Here is a 10,702-nt window from a genome sequence, read left to right on the forward strand (position 1 = left end):
CAGAAAAATTATGTTTCATTTCAAGTCACGGATCAATGGGCCTGCCCTTATTTGACATTAATACATATTCAAAGACAGAAGTTCATGCAATAAGCCTTGAAGCTTCATTAAAACTGGCATGTGAATCTAAGAGCTTGGTTTTGTTACAAATTGGTCTATTCCTTGTAATCCTCCTCTTCATTTTGCTACATTACATTTTATCAGCCCTATAGGTATTTCAAAATTTCTAAAGATTTTTAAACTGTGGTCCAGGAGGTGGTGCAGTGGCTAAGGCACTAGACTCCCAAGCATGAGGTCCTGAGTTCAATCCCCAGCAGCATATGTACCAGAGTGATGTCTGGTTATTTCTCTCTCTCCTATCTTTCTCATTAATAAATAAATAAAATATTTAAAAATAAAAGATTTTTAAACTAAAAATGCATACCCAGATAACTGTGTGTGTTATTGTGAGGTCTCAGCTTGTGAAGACCTTTTCTGGGGAGTAGAACAAGTGACATGAAAATATCATTTTACAGCTGACATTTTTCATCCCAGACTTCTATTATTTTCTTAATGTGCAAGTCTCAAATGAATGAATTGCACTTTTGAGAAACATTTACATCCCAGAAAGGAAAATCAACTCCATGACTTTCTACCTTTTCTCTCTGACAGGGTGTCAATCTGTTTGAGGTGGTAGCAGTCTGTTCCTCTCAACTCATTACTGTCCAATTATTTCCTATAATATTTAATGTTTCCTGCCCACAGATTCCCATGGTAACCATAGAGAAGCAGGGGTTGATAATTAATTACTTCATACCCAGCACAAATCTTTGCCTAAAAGTGGGAGTTCCCTTCTCTACTGAACTGCTGGCAGGCTTTTCTGGAAAGACTTCCTCAGACACATGAACCAGAGGGTAGAGCCAGCGCATTAAATCTCCTCTCAGGAGAGGCAAAGGGAACCAATAACAGCCCCAGGAAATGGACACCTTACCTCAGGAAGAGGGTCCCTGTCCTGACTACTCTCTACAATTTGTTTGCCTCCCACAGTTGCCTGAGTTTTTTTGTTTGTTTTTTTCCTTTCATTATTTGAAGTCATAGATCCCCAAATAGCTTTTGGCATGCTGTCTTCAGCACAGAAGCTCATAAAAACTCAGCAAGGGAAGTACTGACTATTATTCTTCTCCATGTGACTGAAAATTTCAAAGAGAAAGGAAAGATAAAGCATCTGAGGTAAAAGGCTGCAGGGGTGAAGCTTTACAACACTGAAGCCGCATGTCTATTGTTAATCTTCAACCCATTGATGGACATGCCTTCATTGTACTTACCACCTCAGTTTTGCAAGGTGTTGATCTCAGACAGAGTTCAGTTCAGTGAAAAGCAGGCCCCAAGTCTTGGGAAGAGAGGCAACTGGTAGATTATTCCCAACTCTCTCATTAGCCACTGTGCAAGTTTTCCTCTGTTTAGCTTCTTTGGATATTTATCCAATCTTCACCCCCCTCCAAAAAAAAAAAAAAAGGAGGGAGGATGTATGCAAAAAATGCATGTAAAACTTTTCAAATAGTGCTTAGCGCATTACGCAGGCAGTATAAATGGTAATTATGAAATGCTTTGCAAGACTCCTTTATCTAAAATTTTAATTTACATAACTTTGGAGGGATCACAAGTTGCTGTCAGAACTACTAGTAGTATCTAAGAAATTATACACGCATTTAAAAAGTGATAACGAACTATATTGTGATAAGTTGAGAGATACCACTTAAACATGTCCTTAAGAGACAAGAGTGAGGAAGATTCTCTTACTTTCTTCCCTCTTCCTGAAAATATCTCTACACTGATGCTCTCCTTGTGCTCTAAGACAACTAAATCTGTAGTAACAACCTTCCTGAAATATTCACATAATATTTTTTCCAAGATGTCCAGAGGAGGCATTTTTCTAATTGGTGTCACCTTGGTATGTGGAACTAAGGCCCTCAAAGAAAAAAAAATGTTACCATTACTTAAAGAATACAGATTACCTTGATTTAGAAATATCTCCAGAAATGGCCTTTTTATCAGAGAGCCCTACCTCAGTGCAGGACAAATGTCTTGACACAAGGTTTTGTCACATGAAGTCATACCCTTTTCATGTCATGTAAGACCTCCTTCCTTCTCCTGAATGTCCCAGTCCTCTTGATGTTCCTTAGCTCAAGATATGAGCCCATTCATTCATCATTTGTATAGAACTAAATTCAATCATAAGACTACTAATCTTACGGACAGTCATTTGTTTATTTTTCCAGCCTTAAGAGACTCCAGGGGGGTTGGGAGAATTTATTCCCTGTCCCCTGACAAGATATTTCTCCTTACAAAAGATATTCATTTCATCTATACACAAATCCCATTTTCTTCTGCCTCCTTCCAGAAAATATATTTCTCCAAAATGAGCAACTTTTCTTCTTTGAACATCAATAAACCTTCTTTTCTCTTGACTCCTTTTTTTCCTTAAGTCTCTCCAGAATAACAGTCCTGACTGAACTCTACTCCATCTAAACCTCACAATTTCCTACAGGAACACTCAGCTCTTTGTTTAGTTTAGTTTTTTTTTTTTTCCCCCAGGACCCCCTATGCCCAGTACTGAAGTTTAGGCATAGAACATTCACCAATTCTCCAAATCTCTTTTGTCTTTATATATATTGTGTAATAGTACATTCATTCAACTTTTTTGTTGCCTTTATTAAATATATATAGATGCTTAGAAAATGTACTTTTTAAAAATATTTATTTATTCCCTTTTGTTGCCCTTGCTGTTTTATTGGTGTTGTTGTTATTGATGTCATCCTTGTTGGATAGGACAGAGAGAAATGGAGAGAAGAGGGGCAGACAGAGAGGGGGAGAGAAAGATAGACACCTGCAGACTTGCTTAACCGCTTGTGAAGCAACTCCCCTGCAGGTGGAAAGCTGGGGGCTCGAACTGGGATTCTTACTTGAGCTTTGTGCCACGTGCGCTTAACCCTCTGCACTACCGCCTGACTCCCAGAAAATGCACTTTTAAATATATATATATCTTTCTGTTTATGATTTTATTAACAGTCAATAATCATTCATATTACCTGCCTTGCCTTTATTATTATTATTTTTAATACTGGTGTTATATTTTTGCTGATGTTGTTTATTTTGGTGTTTGATCAGAGTTCCCCTCAACTCTGGCTATTGACGGTGATAGAGGTTGAACCTGGGAGCCCTCATATGCCCAGTCCTATGAGCTGTCATTGCTCTCCCAGGCAACTCAGTGTTACATTTCTGCCATCTCTCAACCAATCCAACACAAGTGGGACAAGTAGAGATATCAGGTTTATTCTTCTGCTACACGTATTACTCCGACTAGGTATGCTATATTTTATAGAGAGGGGGGAAACAACAGTATTGTTGTCAAGAACTTGCTACAATCTGCGTACTACAGTAGCCATCCTCTTAGGGGTAGATGTTGATATATGCATCTGAGCTGAGTATGATCCAAGGATTGCTGACTCATTGAAGAAATGAGAACAGTTTTACTTATTTCTGGAATGTCCATTTCTGTCATTACCCCAGCATTTCTGGAGGAATCTTGGCTTTTCATTTAATTACCACATGTATAAATATCTAGTTTTACAAACATTACCAGTCATAGCTGCTATTTCCTCCCTCCCTCTTTAATTCTGAAGTTGTATAAAAATATATACCCTTTAGGGCTTTTCTTGTTGTTGATATTCCCTGAGTGGCTTATTCATCATCATTATCTATTTTTTGTATTGGGTTTCATACAATTTCTTTGTCAATTTAAAGGAAGTCCACTGGGAGATAGTATAAAGGTTATGCAAAAAAGCTTTTGTTCCTCAGGGCCCAAAGTCCCAGGCTCAATATCCTGCACCACTATAAGCCAGAGCTGAGCAGTGCTCTGGTAAAATCAAATCAAAATCAAAGAAATTCACTGTAACTCTTAAGATATTTAAATATATTATCTAGTTTCACACTGATCTTTAAAATCTCTGGCAGTTAAGTCCTCTTATGAAAGAGGAAGAATGAGCAAGACAGAAAGTGAGACACCAGCTCTGGCTCTGGCATATGTGGTGCTAAAAATTGAACTTAGGGTCTCATGCTGTACCTCTTGTGTTTTGTTGCTAAGCGAACCCTCCCCTCCCCCATGCCTCATCTATGGTATCCTGCATAGACATTCTTCTCATTCTGGTGGAGTGAGTCAGTCATAGGTAGTTAAATAATACACAGGGCTATGTGAAAGGAACAGACATAGACCCCAGAGGAGTGCTTCCCTTCATCTTCCATTTTCCATACTTAGGTCATCTCTATTCAACCACCTTTGTTTCCCCCACAGGATACCCAAGAATGCTCGTGCTGGTAAGCACATCATGTTCCTATTACCTCTTTCAAAACTGCAGACATAAAAATCCCTAGTGTGTTATCTAGTTCCCGAAACTTCTTAGCTTCACAACATCTACAAAATATCTCCCTTTCTTCAATGGCTCCTCAAATTTAGATGACCTTTTTAATGGTGGATGTTCAAGGATGTCAAAATTTCAAAAACCCCTTGCATATTCAATAGAATATTGGAATTGACATTCAATGCTATTTATTACCTCCTAATTTATAATTATACTGTTGATTTTCTTTCTTTTTTTTTTAAATCAAAGTACTGCTCAACTCTGGTGTGGGGGGTTGAACTTGGCACTTTGAAGCCTCAGCCATGAGAGTCTCTTTGCATAACCATTATACTATCTACCCCCACCCACCATTATGCTTTTCTAACACTCTTACTATATTTTGTTTATTTATTTTCACTAAACACCTTTGCTAATCCTAAATAAAGGGATTACTGTAAATTCTGGCAGCAATGTCTTACCTTTTTCCTTCCATTTTTTCTTTAAAGAGCTCAATTACTGACATGTTTTCAATTTGATCTACACTTTTAACATTGGAATCTGCCCTAACCTCTTTCTTCACGTTTAAATGGGCTTTTCCATTTTTTTTATCACCTTCAATTAAAGGTATTTCTGGAAACAAATGTTAAACATTTTTCCTTTTCCTGGATTTTTATTTCTGCTTGGTGTTGCTATGATTCTTTGTTATCCAATCTTCAAATCTAGTCATCTTTTCCCTTACCACAGACCTATTACAGCATGTGAAGCCAATATGTATAATTTCAGTGTTTCTTACTACGCTTCTGAAATATTATTTTTAGTTCAGAACTATAAACCAGGTAGCTACTACGCTGTAATATTTTAGTTGAATGTTTTCAAGTTTCAGATTTGCATACCATTAAAACAGTTAAGACAGATCCCCTTAGGCTCTTACCCAATTTTCCTTAATGAAATTTTTTCAAACCTTGATTTTGTGCTTTGGTTACAACTGATGAACTAATACATCAGTTTCTCCTTCAAGTCCTTAGTTAACTTTAGGGTTCATTCTTGGTGTTGGGTATTCTGTGGGTTTGTACAAACGTATAATGGCGTACATACATTATTAGAATATTAAACAAACTGTTTCGCTGTACTTACCATCCTTTCTGCTCTTCCTGTTCATCACTTTCTCCCTTATATCTTATGCCAACCATTGATCATTTGTTGTTTCCTTACTTTTACCTTATTCAAATGTTAGAGATTTGGAATCACATACATGCTACCTTTTCAGGTTGGCTTCTTTCACTTATACACTTGTAAATTTTATCCATCTCTACTATAGTATTGACTTATTTCTCTTTATCATTAAATTATATCTAATTGTCTGGATGCATCAGTTTATTGACTCATGTTTTCTGCAGAAGGGAAGGAATCTTAGTAACTTCCAGGTTTTTATTTGTGATTATGAAGAAATCTTCTATAGATATCCATGTGCAAGTTTTGTTTAGATATGTTTTCAATTCCTTGTGCAATACCAAGGAATGTAACTGCTAGATTGTACTGTCAATTATTTTCAGTTTTTTTTTTAAACTTTCTTCCAATGGGGGAGATAGCATAATGATCATACAAAGCAACTTTCATTCCTGAGGGTCCAAATTCCCAGTTTCAATCCCCTGAACCACCATAAGCCAGAGCTGAGCAGTTATCTGATAAAAACAAAAAGGAAAATAAAGATTATTTTTTAATATTTTGTTTATTTTATTTTTGAGAGAGATGTAGACAGAGAGAGACATAGAGGGAAACACCAGAGCACTGCTCAGCTCTGGCATATGGTGGTTTAGGGGATTGAACCTGGGACTTTGGAGCTTCAGGCATGAGAATATTTGCATAGCCATTATGGGATCTCCCCCACCCAAAAATAAAGATTTTAAAACAAACAATAACAAAAAAACCTCTTTCTTCTAAAGTTACTATAATAACTTTCAATCTCTTCAACAATGCATGAGAGTTCTAGTTTCTCTATACCACTGTCAGTATTTGATGCTGTCAATGTTTTTCTTTTTGGCCATAATAATTGGTATAGATCTCATTAAGGTTTCAATCTGCAATTCTCATATGATGTTGAAAATATTTTCCAATGTTTACTTTTCATCTTTCTCTCTACTCAAATCTATTTCTCTATTTACTCAAGATTATTAATATTCTCACTGATAGCTTTAAGAGGGTTTTTTAAAAAATATATACAATTGGGATAAGTGCTTGGTATGATGAGTCCTTATATTTTTCTCCTAATTTATCTTGTCTTCCCTTGACATTTCATTTAACAGAACATAAATTTTAAATTTTAATGAAATACAGCTTTTAAGTTACTGATACTATAGATAGTACCTTTGGTGTTATGTCTAAAAAGTCCTTGTCTTACCCAAGATCATCTAGACTTTCTAGCATATTACACTTTATATATTTTATAGTTTTACATTATGTCGTAGGTAAGGTAAATGAGCCATTTTGTTTTAACGTTTGTGAGATGCGTGATATATAGTCTAGACTCCTTTACACATGCATACATGTATAGTTACTACAGCACCATTTTGGAAAGATCATTTATGCTTCGTGACATATTTTTCTTTGCTTTATAAAGTTTTTTTTTTTTTGCCACCAAAGTTGTTTCTGGGGCTCAATGCCTGTGTACTGAATCCACCTCTTTTTTTTTTTTTTTTTCCTCTCTCCAGGGTTATTGCTGGAGTTTGGTGCCCACACTACAAATCCACTGCTCCTGGTGGTCATTTTTTTCCACTTGGTTGAATAAGACAGAGAGAAATTGAGAGAGGAGGGGGGGAGATAAGAGGGAGAAAGAGCCACCTGCAGACCTCCTTCACCTATTGTGAAGTTCCTCCAGTGCAGGTGGGGAGCAAGGGCTGGAACCCAGATCCTTGCAGGGGTCCTTGTGCTTAATACTAAGTGCACTTAACTGCGTGTGTCACCACCTGGGTCACTCTGAAACCACCTCAACCAGTAGCTATTTTTCCCCTTTATCCCTTTTTACTGGGGGGTGGGGTGGAGGAGAAGGAGGCTAGAGACAGAGAGAGAAACTGAGAAGGAAGAAGGGAGAGCAAAGGAGAGACACCTCAAGTACAGCTTTGATAGTTGTGAGATTTCCCGCCATGCCGGTGAGGACCAGGGGCTTTGTACCTTTTTAAATCCCTTGATGGATGTAGCATTCTAGAAAGCTTTAAAGCAGAATAGTATCCATATTCTGATTTTATTCAGTTCTTTAACATTGAATTGATTGTTCTAGGTCTAACACCTCTATATATAAATAACGTGTTGAGATTTTGATTGGGAGTAAGTTGAATTTCTCATCTAGATAGAAGGAACTGATAGCTCTCCACCATTGAGTCTTTCTACTCATGAACATGAAGTATTTCTCCATTGACATAGATATTTGATTTCCATGAGATTTTTGTAGTTTCCTTCTATCAATAATAATTTTTTTTTTTGCTGCATTTAGATGCAAGTATTTAATTTTGCGGGGAAGGGAGTAATAGGTATTTTTAACATCAAGCTTCACTTGGTCATTGAAGTCACTGAATGTGCTTAAATAAAACCATTCTGGGATCTCACAGAATCTTTTCAAAATGCTTGGCTCTGGCACGTACATTTTTTGAGCAGAGATCAATGAAGACCCTAGAGACTAGGGTGAAATAATTACCCATTGCTTAATACTTTTGCCTTTTCTGTAATCTAAGCCATAACCACTGCCTATTGAGCTAAAATAATGTAGTTTGGGGGTTATCATACAGGTGGAATTTTTTTCATATACATCCTTTCTATTTTATTTATTTTTTAAACACACACACAGAGACTGTGGTCTGGGAGGTGGTGCAGTGGAAAAAGCACTAGATTCTCAGCCATGAGGTCCTGAGTTCAATCCCTGGCAGCACATATACCAGAGTAATGTCTGGTTCTTTCTCTCTCTGCCTATCATTCTCATGTATAAATAAATAAATTCTTTAAACACATACACACATACATATATATTGATAAGACAGAGAAATTGATAGGAGAAAGGGAGATAGAAAGGAAGAGAGAGGGCCAGGCTGTGGCGCACCTGATTAAGTGCACAAGGACCCACACAAGGACCTGCATTTGATCCCCCACTCCCCACCTGCAGGAGGGACAATTTACAAGAGGCAAAACAGAGCTGCAGGTGTATATCTTTCTCTTTCCCTGTCTATCTCTCCTCCTCTTTCAATTTCTCCCTGTCGTATCCAATAAAATGGAAACCAAATGGCTACCAAGTAAAAGAGAATACTCAAAACGTGGCTATAGATGTGCAACTGAAATGCCTTTGCTTCAGCCTCCTCATCTTTAAAACAACATCTTACTGCACAGGGAGGAGAGAGCACGGCATTAGTGCACAGGATTTGCAGGTCTGAGTTTACAGATGGTCAGTTCAACTTAGAACGGAGCCGTGTTCTGATCTCTGGTGCTCTCTCTCTCTCATAAAAGTAAATCTTTGAAAAATCAACAATGTCTGGGAGTCGGGCTGTAGTGCAGCGGGTTAAGCGCAGGTGGCGCAAAGCACAATGACCCGCGGAAGGATCCCGGTTCGAGACCCCGCCTCCCCACCTGCAGGGGACTCACTTCACAGGCGGTGAAGCAGGTCTGCAGGTGTCTGTTTTTCTCTCCCCCTCTCTGTCTTCCCCTCCTCTCTTCATTTCTCTCTGTCCTATCTAACAACGACGACATCAATAACTACAACAATAAAACAAGGACAGCAAGGGAATGAATAAATAAAAAATAAATATCAACAGTGTTATTGCACTTGTCATTGTAATAATAAATGAGTCAGTATGGGTAAAATACTGAATATATTTTGCATAAAATAAGTGCTTAATAAATTATGATTGGTATTCCTGATAGAGATAATAGACTATACAATATTTAGCTTTAAACTATCACAGGAAAAAATAATTAGCTTGAAATAATTAGCAAACAACTACCTAATTGGTAATTAAACCATAGAAGTTAGATGAGATAGCTGTAACTCAAAGCCATTTCCTTTATTCAGTAGTAACAAACTAGGATGACTTTTCTTTAAATTTCTTATAAAAACTTTCAGTATAAGTGGCAGAGTGGTGGCACATCTGGTTAAGAGCACATGTTTTGACAACTAGCTGTTTTGGGTAAACATGAACATGCATATTAGAGTTTCATAATGTCACACAGCACCAAAGAATCCATTTTTATTAATTTTCTGTAAGTGACAAATGTTGCTTTATTATGAGCAGATTAGCCAGCTTTGTCCACAATTTGGCATGCTATGCAGATATTTCAAAACACAGTCATTATCCTTTTTATGTCTGCCTCCTAAAAGGCTGAAAAACATTTCATTCCTACTACGTTAGGATACTAGTAAGATAATGGCTAGTTTATAAAATCTGTTCAGGTAAAATACTTTTCTTTCTCTGTGAAAAAAAAAAAAAAAGCCAAGGTAGGTAAGGAACTTATATAGTTTTCTTTAATAAAAAGGATTTTTTAAAATTGAAAACATCTGAAACTCTCCAAATGAGACTTTTCCATAAAAATAATGTGGCCAAGAAACATATTTGCACTTTTGGGTAGAAATTACATTTTATGTTCAATAGTTCAAGATAAATACAACATGAATATAAAAATATCTCAGGGACTTAAGTTGTTCTTGGAATTACTATGATTCACATTTTTTTTTCCAATTTGAAGAATTTTGTTTTGTCATGCTATTTTTATCTCTATTTGTTGAATGATATTTACCAATAATACCGGTTTCTTTAAGATTAAAAAAAAAAGGACAAAGACAAGAAATATAACGATGGTATCAGAGTTTAATATATCTGGGATCACAGAGAGCCTAGAGGTGATGCACCCCACTTCTTCTTCTTCTTCTAGCGTTTGCCCTTCTTCCGTAGCCAGTCAACAGGTCAGGTTGAAAGCTTTCAGGAGCTGCTTGTTTCTGGCTTTGAAAGTGACTGGGATCCATGTGGATTCAGTCGGCTAGGAAGGATTGTCAGTTTCCCCAATGAATGGGTACTCACGGGATGCACCACGAGAAGGCTGATCCAATGCATCCCGTGCACTCCACTAAGCACACTCATCACTATGTGCAAGGATCTGGGCTGGAGCCCCCACTTCCCACCTGCACATCTGTAGGTGTTTCACTGTCTTTTTCCCTATCTCCCCTTCCCTCTCAACTTCTCTCTGTCTTGTAACATACACATAGTACTACTGCTGAGCCCCAGAAATAATCCTGGTGGCAGTAATAAAAAACAGAAATATATATATATAATCATGTTGGTTCAGAAACTTGC

At 37.2% G+C, this 10,702-nt stretch overlaps 1 long non-coding RNA gene across 2 annotated transcripts in view; it reads left to right on the forward strand.

The window, feature by feature from the left end:
• The window catches only part of LOC132534639 (uncharacterized), a 274,622-nt gene that overhangs the window by 213,847 nt on the left and 50,073 nt on the right, over positions 1-10,702 (forward strand). The gene's annotated exons all lie outside the window — the stretch shown is intronic.

Source organism: Erinaceus europaeus, chromosome 19 (assembly GCF_950295315.1).
Source record: "Erinaceus europaeus chromosome 19, mEriEur2.1, whole genome shotgun sequence".
Lineage (NCBI taxonomy): Eukaryota > Metazoa > Chordata > Mammalia > Eulipotyphla > Erinaceidae > Erinaceus > Erinaceus europaeus.